At 40.4% G+C, this 20,858-nt stretch overlaps 1 pseudogene; it reads left to right on the forward strand.

Annotated features, from left to right (window-relative positions):
- The first annotated feature begins 4,134 nt into the window (after window positions 1-4,134).
- LOC111164960 (nucleolin pseudogene) lies at window positions 4,135-6,480 on the forward strand (annotated as a pseudogene).
- The last annotated feature ends 14,378 nt before the right edge of the window (window positions 6,481-20,858 follow it).

Consider the following 20,858-nt stretch of genomic DNA (forward strand, 5'->3'; position numbering starts at 1 on the left):
ACAAACAGATGGAGAGATATACCATATTCTTGGATTGGAAGAATCAACATTGTGAAAATGACTATACTACCTAAAGCAATCTACAGATTCAGTGCAATCCCTATCAAACTACCACTGTCATTTTTCACAGAACTAGAACAAAACATTTTACAATTTGTATGGAAACAGAAAAGACCCCGAATAGCCAAAGCAATCTTGAGAAAGAAAAACGGAGCTGGAGGAATCATGCTCCCTGACTTCAGACTATACTAGAAAGCAACAGTAATCAAGAAAGTTTGGTACTGGCACAAAAACAGAAATATAGATTAATGGAACAGGATAGAAAGCCCAGAGATAAACCCACGCACATATGGTCACCTTATCTTTGATAAAGGAGGCAAGAATATACAATGGAGAAAAGACAGCCTCTTCAATAAATGGTGCTAGGAAAACTGGACAGCTATATGTAAGTTAATGAAATTAGAACACTCCGTAACACCATACAGAAAAATAAACTCAATATGGACTAAAGACCTAAATGTAAGGCCAGACACTATCAAACTCTTAGAGGAAAACATAGGTAGAACACTCTATGACATAAATCACAGCAAGATCCTTATTGACCCACCTCCTAGCGAAATGGGAATAAAAACAAGGAGAAACAAATGAGACCTAATTAAACTTAAAATTTTTGCATAGCAAAGGAAACTATAAACCAGACGAAAAGACAACCCTCAGAATGGGAGAAAATATTTGCAAGTGAAGCAACTGACAAAGGATTAATCTCCAAAATTTAGAAGGAGCTCTTGCAGCTCAATATCAAAAACCAAAGAGCCCAATCCAAAAATGGACAGAAGACCTAAATAGACATTTCTCCAAAGAAGATATACAGATTGCCAACAAACACATGAAAGAATGCTCAACATCACTAATCATTAGAGAAATGCAAGTCAAAACTACAGTGAGGTATCACCTCACACCAGTCAGAACAGCCATCATCAAAATATCTACAAACAATAAATGCTGGATAGGGTGTGGAGAAGAGGGAACCCTCTTGCACTGTTGCTGGGAATGTAAATTGATACAGCCACTATGGAGAACAGTATGGAGGTTCCTTAAAAGACTAAAAATGGAACTACCATATGACCCAGCAATCCCATTACTGAGCATATACCCTGAGAAAAACCATAATTCAAAAACTGTCATGTACCAAAATGTTCATTGCGCTCTATTTACAATAGCTAGGACATGGAATCAACCTATGTGTCCATCAACAGATGATTGGACAAAGAAGATGTGGCACATATATACAATGGAATATTACTCAGCCATAAAAAGAAGTGAAACTGAGTTATTTGTAGTGAGGTGGATGGACCTAGATAGAGTCTGTCATACAGAGTGAAATAAGTCAGAAATAGAAAAACAAATACTGTATGCTAACACATATATATGGAATCTAAAACAAACAAACAAAAAGTGGTTATGAAGAGCCTAGGGGCAGGACAGGAATAAAGACACAGACCTACCAGAGAATGGACTTGAGAACATGGGGAGGGTGAAGGGTAAGCTGGGATGAAGTGAGAGAATGACATGGACTTATATATACTACGAAATGTAAAATAGCTAACGGAAAGCAGTCGCATAGCACAGGGAGATCATCTCGGTGCTTTGTGATCACCTAGAGGGGTGGGATAGGGAGGGTGGGAGGGCGGGAGACCCAAGAGGGAAGAGATATGGGGATACATGCATATGCAGAAACTAACACACCATTGTAAAGCAATTATACTCCAATAAAGATGTTAAAAAAAAAAAAGAAAAAAAAAAGAGAGGGTTTATTCGCAAGGCAGCAAAGTGAGGAGAGAAGAACAAATCTCAGATATGCCTTCCCAAGGGCAGAGGGCTAGGGTATTTGTGGAATAAAGAGTAAATAAGTAGGGCCGTCTGAGGAATGGGGAGCGAGCGTGGCTAAAGGTGATTAGAAAAAGGTGCAGTAACCGCAGTTCTGTGCAGAGGTAACTAAGCTACAGTCCTTTGCACATTTAAAAGTGGAGTTGCTTAGCATGACCTGAGGGTGGAGTTTTATGCCCTCTGACATCAAAAGATCACCAAGCAGACCCTTGTTTATGCCCATTTGTAGGGCCAGTGGTCCTAACCTGTCTTAATAGCTAAGCTCAAACTAGACACAGCTGACCCCAGTTCCTGGAAAACAACTGGGGCAACATCTTATTGTTTAGGTGCTGCTTGGAGGACAAGCAAGTCTTCTGTAGACGACCTTAATTAGTGAATGCAGGTGAAATGGATTTGACTGATTGCTCACTGTTTCAGTTCCCCCATTTTTTGATCATTTCTCAGTCTTGGGGAAAGAGGGGCAATGACGGCTCTGGTCACTTTCTGCTGATAAGGGGCACAGACCTAACAAGGGATTGAGGAATGAAACTATCTAGCACTCATTTGAAAATATTCTCTTGCTCTCAGTTTGAACGTTTTGATCACAATACTAGCTTTTTGCCAGCTGTCAAGACATTCATATGTCCAAAATAGGTAAACCACAGACAAAGATGTACCCTGAAGGGACACACAGAATGCCAGACATAAGGTGGACATTTAGGCTCTTATTTTTAGGGATTTTATCTAGGACACGATCAAGCCTGTGATCTGTGTCTTACTGTTTATGTATTAGAGGGTCTTGATCATTATCAGTTTGGAATAAGCAGCTTCTTCTTCCTTTAATACTCTGCTTCTTCTTACCCTCATGCTGCAGCATGTCAGCAGAGAGCTGCTACTTCATGCCCAGGGGACTTACAGTCAGGGCTGCTGTGTGCTTTCTTTCAAGCCAATAATCTTAACAAAGTCTGGGAACATGATCTGGAAAGGATCCTGTTATATTATCACTTTCTCCTTGAGAGGAAGTTAATGCTGAAATGACCACTGAAAAGCGGGCATCAAGAGTAAAATGGAGAAAAATGCTATCTTGTCCATGCAATTAGATCTTGTGTATCCTGCTATAAGGCAAACTAGGTTCTTCATAAGGTGTTTTACACGGCAAGAACCCAAGCCCACTGATTCAGCTTTGCAGTAATTCATTCAATCTACAGATATTTTTGATTGCCATGTGTAAGGAATACTCTGATTGCCCATTCTAAAAGCTTTTATTAAAACCTGCCTACCTTCATTTTCTTGCTTAGCAGAATAGTTTTGAAAAGTTTAATATGGCTTTTAATATACATAATTCTGGCTCTAGACTCCATGAAATATCACTTCTTCTTTACTCCAAATATTTAAAAAGCATTTTAATAAACAACTGGCACTATCTCAACTTCTTATTTACATTCAAGGATGTTTCCAAGTATTGTCTGAGTAATAATAGGTTTCATAGTCACATGCAAATGCAGCTGCTGACCCAATCAGCAGGACCTTTTCCTTAGACTTGCCAGTGAAGGAGAGTTTATGCCGACTCATTCATATACTTATACGCAGTTTCCATTTTACACATTTTGCTGGAGACTGGGGCAACTAGCCAGGGTAGGGTGGGGAGAGAGGAGAGTGTCCTCTTGCGGGAAGCCAAGTGATCTAAAATGGAACTAAAATTTCTACTTCAATAGCTCCAGACTATTACCAATAGAGCTAACTAGGTTGGCCCTTGCCCTGCTGAATTGGTTTGTGTAGAAAGAGTTAGTTCTGACTCTGGTGAGTGGAAAAGTTTATTGGCCACAATGGACCATTTCCTAAGTCATGAGGTGATGGCTCTTCTGCTTAAGTTAAATCATATTTTCATATGCTCCTATAGTTGCCTGTTTTTCCCCAGTTGTAGCATTCAGCAGTCCCATGATTACCTATTTAATGTTTTCCTTCATCAACTGTGACCTCCAAGAAGGCAAAGACCTCCACACCTGCCTCACAATCCTAGTGTTTAGCACAAGAATGCAGTAAAATTTTATAGAATTTAGTTAAAATACATTTGAATTTTCTTTATAGAAATGGATGACTCAAAATGTATCAATAAGAATAATAATTTAAATACTCTGAGTTTATTCCATTATTACATATTATAAAAATTGGTTTAGGTCATAGATTTTAATTACGATACAGAAAATTAAGAAAAGAATTGTCGAGTCGCGAGCTCTAGCTGGCAGCCAAGCTTACGAGCTCTGCGATCAGCGGCCGCCATCGACGTTGCTTCGCTTCTTCTGGGCTCATCTGTGCAACTCGCTCGCCACACACTCCGCAGTCCTAAGCCGCTATCATGGTAAAGCTTGCAAAGGCCGGTAAAAATCAAGGTGACCCCAAGAAAATGGCTCCTACCGCAAAGGAGGTAGAAGAAGACAGTGAAGATGAGGAAATGTCAGAAGATGAAGAGGATGGTAGCAGTGGAGAAGAGGTTGTTATTCCTCAGAAAAAAGGCAAAAAGTCTACCGCAACTCCAGCAAAGAAGATGATGGTTTCCCCAACAAAAAAGGTTGCAGTTGCCACACCGGCAAAGAAAGCAGTTGTCACCCCTGGCAAAAAGACAGCCGCTACACCAGCCAAGAAGACAATTACACCTGCCAAGGCGGTAGCAACACCTGGCAAAAAGGGAGCCACACCAGGCAAAGCATTGGTAGCAACCCCTGGTAAGAAGGGAGCAGCCGCTCCAGCCAAGGGAGCAAAGAACGGCAAGAATGCCAAGAAGGAAGACAGTGATGAGGAAGATGAAGATGACAGTGAAGAGTAGGAGGAGGAGGATGAAGAGGAGGAGGAGGATGAATTCGAGCCCACGGTGATGAAAGCAGCTGCTGCTCCTGCCTCGGATGACGAGGATGACGAGGATGACGAGGATGAGGATGACTCTGAAGAAGAAGCTATGGAGACTGCACCAGCCAAAGGAAAGAAAGCTCCAGCAAAAGCTGCTCCTGTGAAGGCAAAGAGCACTGCTGAAGATGAAGATGAGGAGGATGACGAGGAGGATGACGAGGAGGAGGAGGACGACGACGACGAGGAGGAGGAGGACGAGGAGGAAGAACTTGTCAAAGAAGCATCTGGAAAGCAAAAGAAGGAAATGGCCAAACAAAAAGCAGCTCCCGAAGCCAAGAAACAGAAAGTGGAAGCCACAGAACCGATTACATCTTTCAATCTCTTTGTTGGAAACCTGAACTTCAGTAAATCTGCTCCTGAATTGAAAACGGGTATCAGTGACCTTTTTGCAAAAAATGATCTTGCAGTTGTTGATGTCAGAATTGGTGTGTCTAGGAAGTTTGGCTATGTGGATTTTGAATCTGCTGAAGACCTGGAAAAAGCCTTGGAACTCACTGGTTTAAAAGTCTTTGGCAATGAAATTAAACTAGAAAAACCAAAGGGGAAAGACAGTAAGAAAGAACGAGATGTGAGAACACTTTTGGCTAAAAATCCTCCTTATAAAGTTACCCAGGAAGAATTAAAAGAAGTGTTTGAAGATGCTGTGGAGATCAGATTAGTCAACAAGGATGGAAAGTGTAAAGGGATTGCTTATATTGAATTTAGGACAGAAGCTGATGCAGAGAAAACCTTGGAAGAAAAGCAGGGAACAGAGATAGATGGGTGATCCATTTCGCTGTACTATACTGGAGGGAAAGGTCAAAGTCAAGACTATAGAGGTGGAAAGAATAGCACTTGGACTGGTGAATCAAAAACCCTGGTTTTAAGCAACCTCTCCTATAGTGCAATGGAAGAAACTCTTCAGGAAGTATTTGAGAAGGCAACGTTTATCAAAGTGCCCCAGAACCAAAATGGCAAATCTAAAGAGTATGCATTTATAGAATTTGCATCATTTGAAGATGCTAAAGAAGCTTTAAATTCATGTAATAAAAGGGAAATTGAGGGCAGAGCCATCAGGCTGGAGTTGCAAGGACCCAGGGGACAACCTAATGCAAGAAGCCAGCCATCCAAAACTCTGTTTGTCAAAGGTCTATCTGAGGATACTACAGAAGAGACAGTAAAGGAGTCGTTTGACAGCTCTATTCGTGCAAGGATAGTCACTGACCGGGAGGCTGGATCCTCTAAGGGGTTTGGTTTTGTAGACTTCAACAGCGAGGAAGAGACCAAAGCTGTCAAGGAGGCCATGGAAGATGGCGAAATCGATGGAAACAAAGTTACCTTGGACTAGGCCAAGCCTAAGGGTGAAGGTGGCTTCAGTGGCCGAGGAGGAGGCCGAGGTGGCGGCCGAGGTGGATTTGGAGGCCGAGGCTGGGGAGGCTTTGGAGGGTGAGGAGGCTTCTGAGGAGGCAGAGGAGGAGGAGACCACAAGCCACAAGGAAAGAAGACGAAGTTTGAATAGTTTCTTCTATCCCTGTCTTCCCCTCTTACATTTGAAAGAAAGGACTCTGAGGTTTTTACTCTGTTACCTGCTCAATGACGGAGCCTTCTGAGGACATTCCAAGACAGTATACAGCCCTGTGGTCTACTTGGAAATCCGTATAGATAACATTTCAAGGGAGATAACCCTGTTGGTGTTGACTGGATATTCGTATAAACTTTTTAAAGAGATGAGTGATAGAGCTAACCCTTATCTGTAAGTTTTGAATTTATATTGTTTCCTCCCATGTACAAAACCATTTTTTTCCTACGGAGTTTTTTGTTTTTGTTTTCGTTTTTGCGTTGGTGGGTTATAAAGGAAAGCAGAATGTTTTATCATGATTTTTGCTTTAGCAAATTTGGGACAAATTAAAAGTCCTAAACTCTGGTGCCAGACTTGTACTTCCTGTCCCAGAGTGTTTCTCCTGGAATATCAGTGAGAGTGGAGCATGGCAAATCAGTTCTGCCACTCCAGATCTCCACCCCCTGTGAAAATGCTTATGCTTTGGTTTCAAGTATCCCAGCCATAAGTTTTTGCAGCCCTGTGTATGTCACGTGAAAGGCTCATTGGAAGTCCACTGTGGCCTTAGCCCACTTAGAAACAGGCCTGAGGGGTCAGGTGTCCTGAAAAAGTGCTTTGGAAAGAGGGCCAGGAGCACTTTGGCCTGGCCTTGTTTAGGTATGCATGCGAGAGCGATGACAGATGAGTGTAATTCCTGCTGGATGCATGGGCCAAAATGGAGGCTTTGGGACTGTGAGGCTGGAGAGGAAACTACCGGTCTAGCCGATGGACCTAGTATCTTTTGTAATTCCCCCAGCACCCTCAGGTTAAACCAACAAGAAAGGCCGTTAGTTTTGCACTATGATGAGAACATGGACATTCTGGCTTGTTAAGCATTCCCTTGCCCACCCCCCACTTCCAGTAAAAGGTCACATGAGAGGCCTAGGTCAAGCAATTAACATGATATACTTAGTTGAAAAATGGTGCGCAAGATGGTACAGAATGAAAGTGCCAACTCAAAAATACGGTACTGGTAGACTAGAGGGCAAACTAAAGGATTTGAATTAGCTTAGTTTTGTCCTGGTTATGAGTTGCTGGCAGGATGAGGGAATCTAAACCTTGTGCATATCATGCACTGCTCACCAAGTCAAGTCCGTTGTAAGTACTAAAGGTGCAGACCAGGACAAATAACCTGGTTTGAAGGGGTGGAAGATTGGAAGTTTGGGTGCTGCTGGGAAGAAAAATCAAGCCAGCAGAGGGACATCCTCTGGTCAGGCAAACCTAAAAACTAAAATGAACCATTGGAGAGCCTACTGTGTAGCTCAGGGAACTCTACTCAGTGCTCTGTGGTGACCTAAATGGGAAGGAAATCCCAAAAAAAAGGGAATGTATGTATACGTATAGCTGATTCACTTTGCTGTACAGTAGAAATTAACAACATTGTAAAGCAAGTATGCTCTGATAATTAAAAGCAAAATAATGAAAAAAGAAAAAAAAAGAAAAGAATTGTCCATGGAATATCTTCAGAAATGAGCCTTTTATATAAATTTTTGTATACAAGGCAAATTATCTTTCAGATGGAGATGTGTTACTATACAAAAAGAGAAGAGTTCCATTTTCAGAGGTAATTCAAGGACATATTTGCCAATAGCCTCCTGTTTTCTATTAGCATTAGGTACAGAACACCAGCTGTTAATGACACTTGTGACATTGCCCATGCCCTTCAAGGTGAAAAATCAAAGGTTTATGAGTCTTGATTGATTGTCTTATTATTTCATGTAAAGAGAAGGCAGCAAGTGATAATTAGGCTTTTAGATTCAGATTTTCAGTGTCACACAGAGGGAAGACTGTAATTCTCACTAATAATTATAAGATTTCTGTGTTGAACTACCCACACACCAACCTGCATATTTGCCCATTAATACATGGTCTGTAAAACATGAGAATGTATGTAATATACTGCTTTGACTGCTTAATAGCAACATTTCTGAAATAGATATGATTTAGCAACGAAAGAGGTTATGTGTTCTGAGGTATAAAACACCCTGAAGATTGTTCCAGAGAACTTTTCCTGAGGCTATCAACATTACATCAGCTTTTCACTTGTGCTCATTACTTCAGCAGTGACTAAAATGAGTCAAATATGTTCCAAGAGAGTTTTAAAGTAGCTATATTAATGCAATTGTCTGCTAGTTAATTAAAATTCTGAATGTTATAGTCATAGCTGCTACCGGCAATATTCATTTTGTTGCTGGATTTCGTGAACACAGCATTAGTTATGTTCTTCGTCCATTGGGTTTACAATCTGAATGTGACACAGGCAAGTCACAGAGAATGGATGGGAATCACTCAAGAGGAAGGGAATCTTAATACACCAGGAATGCCCAGCATTGTTCAGTGGACCCTGGAAATTTTAAGGTGACTAACGCTGGCTCCGAAGGTGGGGTTGAGAAGGGACTAGTGTGATGGAAGAAAAGGAAACAGGATAGTGAGCTCATTTATTTCGTTCATATGCATATAAAGAAGAAAGGAAAGTAAAGGTATGAGAAAAGATAAAGAACCTAATAAGAAGTCTCATTTAGCTAGGTTGAAGAGAGTGGAGTTAAAACAAACAAACAAATAAACAAAAAAAAACAAACAAAATAAGTGGGCCAGAGAAGAAGTGCAAATGCTCTTGGAAGCAGAAGGGCTGCTCATATTTGATCTAAAAGTAAGGGGAAGATAAGTATGGTCCTTAGGATAAAAAAACATAATCATAGTAATGTGATCAGAGTGTGCAATTATAGATACATTTTTGTTGCAGATAAACAAAGGAAACCTGGAGCCAGGAGAATTGTGTCCTAGTCTCAGGCATGCCGATATTTGGACAAATTATGAGCCTCTATTTCAGTTCAACAATCTTTTTTGAGCATCAACTATATGGCCTGCCCTCTACAGGTACCAGTAACTCACAGGTGAATACTTGCCCTAGAGGAACTAGGAGCGCTAGAGGAGAGGCTGCCCTCTATAGAAACTAAGCCTCAATTTTTCTCAACTGTAAAATGCAGATAATATGTTTAATTCTGGTTCATATGGGTTTTCTAGAAGGTTAAATATAAAATTTTGCTTCAGTAAAAATAATGGTTTAGTAAAATTAATATTTGAGATCTGTTTGAAGTATATCATATTTGCATAGTAATTCCAGTTTAGAGGTTTTGGTTTCACTCTTGGGAAAATTAATAAAGTAGTCTTGTTTAGGCTTCAGAGGCAGAAGCAAGCCTCTGACGGACCTGTGACCCTGCACACCTGCTTGCACACCTAACAATTGCTGTTAGCAAGTCAAGCTGCGCTTACAATAAGAAAGGGAGTGGGTCTTGGAATTTCTTGAGCTCTGGGGACCTGGCCAGGCCCCTGGGATCTGGAAAATCTTGGGAATCACATGGTGAAATTAACAGCAATGTTACAATTGAACCAGAGCTGCATTTTTGCCCGCAAACTGATGATATCAGTTTGTGGCCTGGAATTATAAACGGAAGTCCCCAGAACTCCGACCTGAAGTCTCACCCGTGGGGTGGACGCACTGCCTGGGACCCTTCCCAATTGGGGCTCCAGATTGCTGTTACTCGGGCCTTCCCAGCTGCTGTTTGGATCTGAAAGTAGGTGTCGGCCCAGTTCGGTGATGTATACCCTGTTACTTTTTTTAATATTCTTATTCTTTTGTATATTCTTTTGTATATTGATTGTATATTAAAATTAAGTTAAATCACCTTTCATTAAAGAATTGATTAAAGCTGTTTATTTGTATGAGCCGAATGGTTATTTTACCAGCGAATCCAATGAGCCTTAAAACCAAAAGCACGCTTTCAGCAAAACATTCATTTATTTAAAGCCCTGAAAGAAAAGTTTGCGAATGCTGCCCAGACATCACCTAATCTTTTCTTTTTTGACAGTTAATGCAATTTTAAATTTAAGTGTAGTTGATTTACCATATTGTGTTAGTTTCAGGTGTACAGCATAGTGATTCAGTATTTTTGGCGGATTGCATTCCTCTATAGTTTATTACAAGATATTGGGTACAATTCCCTGTGTGATATGGTAAATCTTTGTTGCTTATCTATCTTACATATAATAGTTTGTATCTGTTAATCCTATACCACTAATTTGTCCCTGCCCCCTCTCTCTTCCCTTTGGTAACCATAAGTTTGTTTTCTATGTCTCTCTGTTCCTGTTTTGTATATACTTTCATTTGTATTATTTTTTAGATTCCATATGTAAGGGATATCACATAGTATTTACCTTCCTCTGTTTGACTTCACTAAGCATAATATTCTCTAGATTTAACCACGTTGCTACAAATAGGAATATTTCATTCTTTTTTATGGATGAGTAATATTCATATATATATATGTACACCACATCTTCTTTATCCAATCATCTGTCGATGGACACTTGGGTTGCTTCCATATCTTGGTCATTGTAAAAAGTGCTGCTATGAACATTGGGGTGCATGTATCTTTCAAATTAGTGTTTTTGTTTTTCAGAGATATATACCCAGGAGTGGGATTGCTGGATCATATGGTAACTCTATTTTTAGTTTTTTAAGGAACTTCCATAATGTCCTCCACAGTGGCTGAACCAATTTATAGTCCCACCAAGAGTGTAGGAGGGTTCCTTTTTCTCTACATCCCATAATTAACATTTTTTATTATTTAGACTTTCTGATGATAGCCATTCTAATAGGTGTGAGGTGATATCTTGTGGTTTTGATTTGCATTTCTCTAATAATTAGCAATATTGAGCATCTTTTCATGTTCCTATTAGCAATCTGTATGTCTTCTTTGGAAAAATATCTATTCAAATCTTCTGCCCATTTTTTGATTGGATTGTTTATTTGTTTGTTTGTTTTTGATATTGAGTTGCATGAACTGTTTGTATATTTTTGATATTATCCTCTTGTCGGTTGCATCATTTGCAAATATTATTTTCCTATTCTGTATGTTGTCTTTTTGTTTTGTTGATGGTTTCCTTTGCTGTGCAAAAGCTTTTAAGTTTATTAGGTTCCATTTGTTTATTTTTGCTTTTATTTCTTTTGCCTTGGGAGACTGATCTAAGGAAACATTGCTACAATTTATGTCAGAGAATGTTTTCCCTGTGTTCCCATCTAGGAGTTTTATGGTGTCCTGTCTTATGTTTAAGCCATTAAGCCATTTTGAGTTTTTATTTGTGTATGGTGTGAGGGAGTGTTCTAACATCATTGATTTAAATGTGGCTGTCCAGCTTTCCCAACTCCACTTGCTAAAGAGACTGTCTTTTCTCCATTGTATATTCTTGCCTCCTGTATCATAGACTAATCGGCCACAGTTGCATGGGTTTATTTCTGGGGTCTCTATTGTGTTCCATTGATCTATGAGACATCACATAATTTTAATTGCCATAAATATTCCATGAGGAGAGGTCAATTTTCTATGTGAGGGTGGAAGGGGGCACTAGCTGGGAAGGGACTGAGATTTGGGAATATCTGTTGGTAGAATCAGGCAAGACCCCTGTTGCCCAGGCATCTCTTTGCAACTACTGGTATACAGAAGTTCAAAAGTGTTTCCTAGGAAAAGGATTTGAACTGTGTCTGCAAATGAATTTCAAGTATGTGTATATATGTGTGTGTGTGTGTGCATATATATATGTATATATGTATATATATATATATATATATATATATGTATATATGACACCATCTGGAGGGATGGGGAGAGAAGTATTTAAATTCCAAGAAGTACCTTAAGAGAGAAGTCATCCTAAGGAAAGATAGACTCAGGTACTAATACTCCACATAAATAAGACATGAGTATTGATGGACAACCCTGGTGCCACATGCAGGCCATTACCTAAAGCCATTCTGGTGCAGAGGTGTCTGCTGGAAGGAAACGTCTAGGTGTAATTCTGCGGTTCCACAGAGTCATGCTGTGGGACTCCTTTTGTATCAATAGATGTAATGGAGAAGAGAAAAATCTTCAGCCTTTTATTTTCAACTAACTTCTAAGCAGTCCCAGAGCCACCAGCCTGGAAGGATTCATGATGACAGCCTAAGAAGCCATATTGCAGCAGGTGCTTTTGGCTCAGAGCTGAACATTGATCAAAGATGGCAGCACAGGCAAGCGGCAGCCTAGAATGGAGCACTGATGGGAGGGTGGTAGCCTTCAGAGCAAAGCATTGATCAACTGTAATGAAAAGTGAGCCCTGATCCAGAATAAATTGAAGAGACATGTGAGACACCCCTCAGCAGTTTCCCAGCATGCCAGAGTTGAAGAGAAGCTGAAGGGGTGACAAACATGACAGTCAGATAAGATATTGATACTAAAACTCTCACAATATCTTTGGTATCCACAGTGTAGTGAGACAGGAAGTTACTCATGTTATTTTTAGTGAGCTGAGCCAATTATAAATCTCACCCTGAAATTATTTCTTTAATGAGCTGCCAAATGAGTGGAGGCGAGACCAGGAGGAGTAATAGCTGGGGAACCTTTAAGTCTTTTGTTTCTATTGACTAAACAGAAGAACTGTAAAGAATATTCCTATAGGAATATCTCTGGCTTAGAAATAGCAAATGCTCCTTTTAATTGGTTGGGAGATATCACCCTAAACTGATCTAAGTTAACATTGCTTGTCTCCACATATCAACTGGAAACTTTATTTTAAAAAGAAGTACTATTACTTCTCTCAGAGAGACCCTTAGAAAAGTATTCCAGACTACTTCATTTCTTATCTTTTTTATTAAACACACACACACACATACACACACACGAAAGAAATCTGTAAGCAATGAATTGACCGTAGTCATCTTATTTGGGGCTTGGGGGGAGGTGGCAGATGTTCAAACTGGAAGAGAATCAAGCAGCATGAATCTGAGGAAAGAGGGAGGACAAATGAGCACTGTTCACAAAGCATGGAAACAAATTAGCGAATTAACTAGCAAATTTGCAGTTTTTACCCAAGAGAAAAGGTCTTTGGCTACTAACACATGAGCAGGCTAAAGAGCTTCTGGAGACACAGATGTGAATAAGAACTCCAAAGATGGTTGAGTTTTACCAGTAAACAATCTAATATGTGAACATGATTAATTAGTTTCCACTGATGGGGTGGGTGTTTGGCTTTTTGGTAAACACCAAGTGTTTCAGGATAAAAAACAATATATCCTTTTAATAAGGGTCTATCTGGGAAGAGAAAGGCAAAGAAGGTTTGATGGGGGCTGGGAATAATGCTTAAGGGGTTCTGTTAATATTGGCCAAGGCTGTAGTTGTACTTACTTTGCTATCCTTTATGTGCCATAATGTCCTGATAATTCATAATTTAAGAAGATGGTTAAGACTATTCTAATTATAATAATACAGAAGCAAATGATTTCCACAGATGTCAATAGAAAAAAATAGAAGTTGAGTCTCTGTCATTTCAACTATTTTTCCAAACTCCATTTCTTATAGAAGCCAATTTAATAAGATTCAGTGCACTTTCTTTTTAAATTTATGTACAGAAAACTTCACATTTTGGGGTGTACAGTTCTAAGAGTTTTGACAAGTGTATAAAGTCTTGTGAGTACCACAGAAATCAAGATATAGAACAGACAGCCCCACACACCCCAACACCCAATCCTGCTGTGTGTTTATAGTCACCCCTCTCTCCACACTTAATCTCTGGCCACCACTGATCTGCTTTTTGTTACTATAGTTTTGCCTTTTCCAGAATGTCATGTAAATACAATCATTTATGTATATATATATATATATATATATATATATATATATTTGCTGGTATCTTCAGAATCTCAGGGAAATCTAGGTGCTTTTTAAAAAAGGAAAAAGATGAGAGGAAGGATAAATTAGGAGTTTGGGATTAAAATATTCACACTACTATATATAAAATAGATTACCAACAAGGACCTGCTGTATAGCATAGTGAACTATATATCTTGTAATAACCTATAATGGAAGAGAACGTAAAAAAAGAATATATGTATATCTATCTATCTATAAGTGAATCACTTTGTTGTACAACTGAAACTTAACACAACATTGTAAATCAACTATATTTCAGGGGACTTCCCTGATGGTCCAGTGGTAAAGAATCCACCTTCCAATGCAGGGGATGCAGGTTTGATCCCTGGTCAGGGAACAAAGATCCCACATGTGGCGGGGCAACTAAGCTTGCATGCCACAACTACAGAGCCCACGTACTCTGGAGACTGCGCACCACAACTACAGATCCCATGCACCCTGGAGCCTGTGTGCCACAACTAGAAAAGAGAAAACCTGCATGACACAACTAGAGAGAAGCCCGTGTGCCGCAACAGAAGAGCCCACATGCCTCAACGAAGATCCTGCATGCTGCAGCTAAAGACCTGATGCAGCCAACATCGCCCCCCCAAAAAAAACAATATTTCAATAAAAATTTAAAAAATAAAAAGGAAAAAATAAACTGAAGATGTCCTGATTGCCAAGTGTATTAGAATAGTTTTGCCATTTAATTATTAAAAAAATAAATATATGAGGGTTATCAGTTATGATTCCTAGGCTATGAGTCTCCTCTTGGCCCCTGAAAGATAAAACAAACTCATGTACATTGAATGAAAATAAAGGAATCTTGCCTCTAAAAGAATATTGAGCTGAGGTGCTTTTGAGACAAGAAGAGATGGTTACTCTGTAAAGGGCAAGATTCATTTCCTGCTGGCTTGAGCTGATCATAGAGACAGCACTTGACGAATGAGTGGTTTTTGAAACCTTCAAACATGTGTACGAGGGTGCATTTTTGGATGAAATTGCCACTCGACTGACCCCTCTGATCAAATCTGCTGGCATGGTTTTCTTGATGCATTTCCAGGATGTGCAGACCTTTGCCCATATGGTCTCAATGAAGCACCGGATCCCCTGGGTGGAGGGAAGCCCTTCATTAGTCAGGGGCACATGGGGAGCTGCACTGCCTTCCGAAAAGTTTGAAACAAGTTTGGTTATAAGTCTCAGTTTTTCTTTAACTGCAGGCTAACTCTAACCCTAACCCTAACCCTCTTTCTTTACACTGAATGGCTGTTTTCTATTTACTGCCAAGTCCCCTGCTTTGCTGAGGGATCAAAATTTTTCACATCAAGGGAAAGTGATAGTCTTGAAGTGCTCCTCAGGGCCTCATGCGAGTTCACCCAACTTGACTCCCCTTGCTCAAGATAGCAGACCTGCTACATTTATTTGGTAAATGGTTTTGGATAATGAGGATATCAATTTTTAAACATGTCCAGTTTTTGTCCTTCTAAAGCACTGCAAAGTAATCTTTTCATTTAACCACAGCTAAGTAGGCTCTCTGGGTCCAAAGGCATATCTTGATGGGTAAATCTTACTGCTATATTGTAGGTATTTCTAAGACCTGGAAATATTTTACTAAATTCTGTTAAAAAATGTTTCTGAGTACATTAATATTAAGGGATTTCAAGTACATATAAATTATTTAAATACATGTAGTAACAATATCTTGAAATATTAATGTTGGCATTTTACTTTTCCCCACTTATTTATGCATGACCTTTCTTCCATATTAATCCCAGACGTAAGATTGTTTTCCTGGGACTAAAAGATTAATAGTTTGCCCATCCTTTTTTAAAATTTTTTTGCGGTACGCGGGCCTCTCACTGATGTGGCCTCTCCCGCTGCGGAGCACAGGCTCCGGACGCTCAGGCTCAGCGGCCATGGCTCACGGGCCCAGCCGCTCCATGGCATGTGGGATCTTCCCGGACCGGGGCACGAACCCGTGTCCCCTGCATCGGCAGGCGGACTCTCAACCACTGCGCCACCAGGGAAGCCCCATCCTTATTATTTAAAAAAAAAAAATTATCCAAGTCACACTCTTGATAATCATCAGGAAGAAAGACGTGAAGTAAACAAGCCGCAGATGGTACGAGTTAACAATAGATTTGGAATGAAATGGAAGAACAAATTGCTCCACCCACACTGTCCTCCCATCCCTTGAGACCAGAAGCAGGGTTTCTAGAAAGAAGCAGGAGTTATGGAGGAGGGGCAGGAGTTAGGAAGTTCCCTCACAGAAGATTGGAGGGAGGGGAGAGGAGAGAATGGGGGCTGGCTGGCCCCCATGCGTGGAGCTGGTGCAGGAGACTACTGAGGACCACAGGTGCTGAGCGAGGCTGGGAGACTTCAGAGGAGCCCAGCTTGTTGCTTTGGGGAAGCTGCCACGTAACTCTCCACTGTCAGAGACTTTGATGATCCCAGTTGATCCCAGAGATTGTGGACTGTCTCAGCAGTACAGTCTCCCTGCAACAGAATGGTCATCTTCAATAATCAAAAAGGATGGAAATGTGTAAGAGAAAGCCCCAACCCTGGAGCTTGCATGAGACTGGCTGGCAGTGAAACCAAGTAAGAATGAAAGATAATGATTCAGTTACCGAAGACAGGGAAGCTAATTAGAGTAGCCATACGAGATAGGCTGAGTGTGGTCGTCACTAAGGCAGCAAAAATTCAAAATTTGTCTCTGGTGAGTCCTGCTGCCCTAATCCCTGTTTATATTCTTCCTTGGAGACTGCATTGGCTTCACACCTAACCCCCAACAAAGTTGTCAACCGACAAATTTTGGGTAAAGATTTGCATTTTTAAGAGTGGCAAGGCAGGCTTCCCTGGTGGCACAGTGGTTGAGAGTCCGCCTGCCGATGCAGGGGACACGGGTTCATGCCCCGGTCCGGGAAGATCCCACATGCTGCAGAGCGGCTGGGCCCGTGAGCCATGGCCGCTGAGCCTGTGCGTCCGGAGCCTGTGCTCCGCAACGGGAGAGGCCACAACAGTGAGAGGCCTGTGTACCGCAAAAAAAAAAAAAAGTGGCAAGTCAAAGATCAAAAACTAAATGGGGTGCTTCATGGTGGAATTAAAATTTGAGGAGGTTGTATAGGGAAACTTGATTGAGTAATAAAAAGGAATGAGCTATTGATACACGAAACAGAATGGGTGAATCAAAAAAATTACGCTGAATGAAAGGAGTTAGAAAGAGTACATATCATATGATACGATGTATCTAAAACTTCAGAAAATGCGAAGTAAATTTGAGAGGGTGGGAAGGGACAGGAGGTAGAGATTACAAAGGGGCACAAGGACACTTTTGGGGGTGATGGATATGTTTGGTATCTTGATTTTGATGATGGTTTCACGGTTGTACACATATGCCAAAACATATCAAAGTGTACATTTTAGATATGTACAGTTTATGTATATAAACTATACTTCAATAAAGCCATTAAAAAAGAAACAAATGAACAAAACTTGATGGAGTAAGGAGCCTTGAACCAGAGCAGACAGCTGCCTACTTGACCTACCTATAAAGTTTCTAACTGAAAACTGCCTCTTAGTAGGTGTTAAGCCAAAAGACACAAGCAAGCCAAAGAGCAGGAGAAGGAAGAATGTATTACTTGCAGCAAGTAAGGAGAATACCAGGGATCTTTCCCAAAGCAGTGTCTCATGAAGGGGCTTGGGCTGTTGACAGAGTCCAAGCTTTAGCTGATTGAAGTCACGAGGGTCAGGAAAGGTCAACATAATCATCCCTTAGGTTTTAGTTGATCTGGTGTTTGAGAGCTTCAGGCTAATCTTTACCATTGAAACAGAACTCGACAACTGATATATTATCTTTGCTATCTCTTTCCTGATAACAGTCGTTTGCTTCTGCATTCTTTTGTTCCCTTAAGATCATTAATTACTGAGACCTGTTTAAGAATGAGCATTGTGGCCAGGCTTAGATCACAAAATGGCTTAGGCCAAAAATGGCTTCTCTTCTGTCAAGAAAGCCATGCCTGGTTCTCTTTCTCCAGGGACTTCCCTATCCTACCTGCTTACAAAGTCACCTTTGAGAACAGTTATAACCTTTCCTTGGAGGATACAGAGCTACAGGGCAAGAGGTAAAGTGACACACAGAAGAACACACGGTTTGAGCTGCCTCTTCTTTTGTGTCACCCATAAAGCCACAGTGCCGGGAAGTGCTCAGGGGTGAAGGGTCTCCTATCTCCATAGAAGTATCACCTAGCCTTAGTTAAGTAGCCAGTAGTGTTTCTGGCTGAAAGTGTCATGGGAAAACATACATTGTCATTTAAATTAGGGTGTTGGACTTGGTGTTAGACTGTAGCTAAATTAGTAAGTCCTTGTGACTTGTCATTCACTTTCCTTCTCTGTACTATTTGTCTGAGTTGCTTAATAAACATTCCTAATTTAGCCTTGAGGAGAAAAGAGAGTTTCCTAACCATCCTTTTTTGTGTATTTAGGACCTTGTTTAAAGATGCTGAGTTCCCTCACAGATAGGGAACCTTCTTTTAAGGTGTTTGGGGTTGTGGTGATACCACTTAGTTTTAACATGTTTGGATTTCAAAGCTACACTGGCCCCTCTGGCTTCTCACACTCCCGCCTTCCTCTCCCAGCACCTCTAGAAATTGAGCTGGTTCCTGTGATGAAGGTCAGAGCTGGTCGGAGCTAGTCCAGGAGGGGACCTTAGGCTGTCAGGCCCCTGCCCAGAACACTTCCTTGGAGCCGGCTTTCCTGGAGGATTCTGTTAGGTGTCCTCCACCCTCACCCCCAAACTTTTCCCCAGCCCCTCACAGGTACTAGACTTCATCTTATTTATAAGCAAATCCCCATCTCAATTATTCAATATTTCCCCCCCAAATGAACATTTTCTCATTCCATGTGTAAATTGTAAAATTGGGCTGCTCAGAATATTTTTCATTAGTGATTTCTCAAATAAATATCCAGTGGTTAAACATTCTTTTGTCTCTAAGGGATTAATTATTGAGTTCCTGAACTGAAATCACACTGAATATCAGCCTCTTCCTAACAATGTGTTTAAAAGGTATAGTCTGTGCAAAGAGCATGTTATGGAAATAGGATGTAAATTATTAAAATAAACCCCTATAGTCTTTCCTTCCCAGAAAAGTAATGAGTTGTTTTTCTGCTCATCTTTTATATCTTTCAAAAAAGGAAAAAACAACATGAAAAGTCAAACTTCATCAGCATCTGAGATACCTCTATGGATTTAAGCCCCTAAACAATCTCTTCTTCCCTCCCAGAAAATTAAATTAATCCACGCCTGAAAGCATAGCCCTGTTTCCTTTGCTTATTTTTGTCCCAGAGCACATCTAATCTCTCCCTGCCTGTCGCTACTCTAATCTTGCTTGTGGACGTTAACTCCCTGAGGTCAGGCAAGGATGCAGTGCAGAAATTAATTTAGAGTGTCCTGAGACAAAGCAACTACCTAAGTTCTTAATGCATTTTAAATATATTTTGAGGTATCTCCTCACCTTTGTTGATTTTTGTGTGTGTGTGTGATAAATCTCTTCTGGGAAGAGAGCAAAACAAACCCTCAAGAAATCAATGAATAACTGCCCAGAAGCCAAAGAGTACCAGGGCTTGGGGTCGGGGTGGGGGCATCTCCAAGTGGAGGGCACAGTGGCTTGTCTAGGCTCTGCCATGGGAGAGAGGATGGGCGCTGGTGAGGATTATGAAATCTAGCTCCTGAAATGGGAGAAGGGGCAATATCTTGGTTTTGTTTGAAGGCAGCTATCTAAGGTATCTTTGCTGTAGCTTCTGAGGGGAGGGGTGGGTAAAGAGGAGGGTTAGATCTGAGAGTGAAGGGGGCGGATGGGATAGAAGATGATTTAGCTGACACATTCTATGATCCCAGTCATCACGGAGTCCCTCAAATCCTTTTTCTCCCTCTTTTCATTGAGATCTGTGAGATTGCTGGTTTGATATTCTCAGAGTAAATAGATCATTTTTCACCCACTCAGAGATGCAAAGTTACGCTTACTATTTATAGTAAATATATATTTCATGGATAAAGCAAATATCCTCTCTGTGTCATCTGCTAAAGGAAACAATCTTCTGGCTGATCAGTCAGCTGAACAGACTGCCTTTTATAGGGCTGATGACCAGCCAGTTCACTGTAATATTCCCAAAGCATAATGAAACCCACACCTCAACACCAATATCTGAAAGCAGTTCTAAAACTAGCACAGTTGTACGTTTGGTAACAAGGTCTATAGGCCCTTGCAAAACAGTTGCTTTACTGAGTATCCTAAATAGTAGTAAAAAAAGTCATTTGAGAGTCAAAACAACACAGAAGGCATTTATTAAACAATTTATTATTAAAAAAAACAAGCACAAAAGAAGAAAAATATAGTTTCTTATTGTTCGTGAGAGTTATCTAACAGAATTTAATTTTAGATTTTAGTAGCCTTTACAAGTAAAATTTTGCCGTATGGAAAAGTTTCTATGATATTAACTTCAAACATGGGCAAAATTGTTAAATAAATGAAGGTGGATTATAGGGTTTTCTTAACTCCACTTTTGATAATGAACTTTAAAAAATTTTGGACACATTTGATTTCCATGACTTCTCAGTTTTCTATAAATAGACTTTCCCTAACATATATGGCAAAATAATTTGCCCAGGAAGTTTTGTGGTATTGGACTTAGGAAAGTAGAAAATTTTTTTAAGATCCAGAGGAATAAGTTGTGAAACTTCAGGAATGGTGACAGAATGTGGGAAAGCTACTGTGGGACCAAGTACCATCCCA

The sequence above is a fragment of the Delphinapterus leucas genome, chromosome 17 (genome assembly GCF_059928025.1).
Source record: "Delphinapterus leucas isolate spDelLeu-1000000601 "Yukka" chromosome 17, BTC_Dleu_Yukka2, whole genome shotgun sequence".
Classification (NCBI taxonomy): Eukaryota; Metazoa; Chordata; class Mammalia; order Artiodactyla; family Monodontidae; genus Delphinapterus; species Delphinapterus leucas.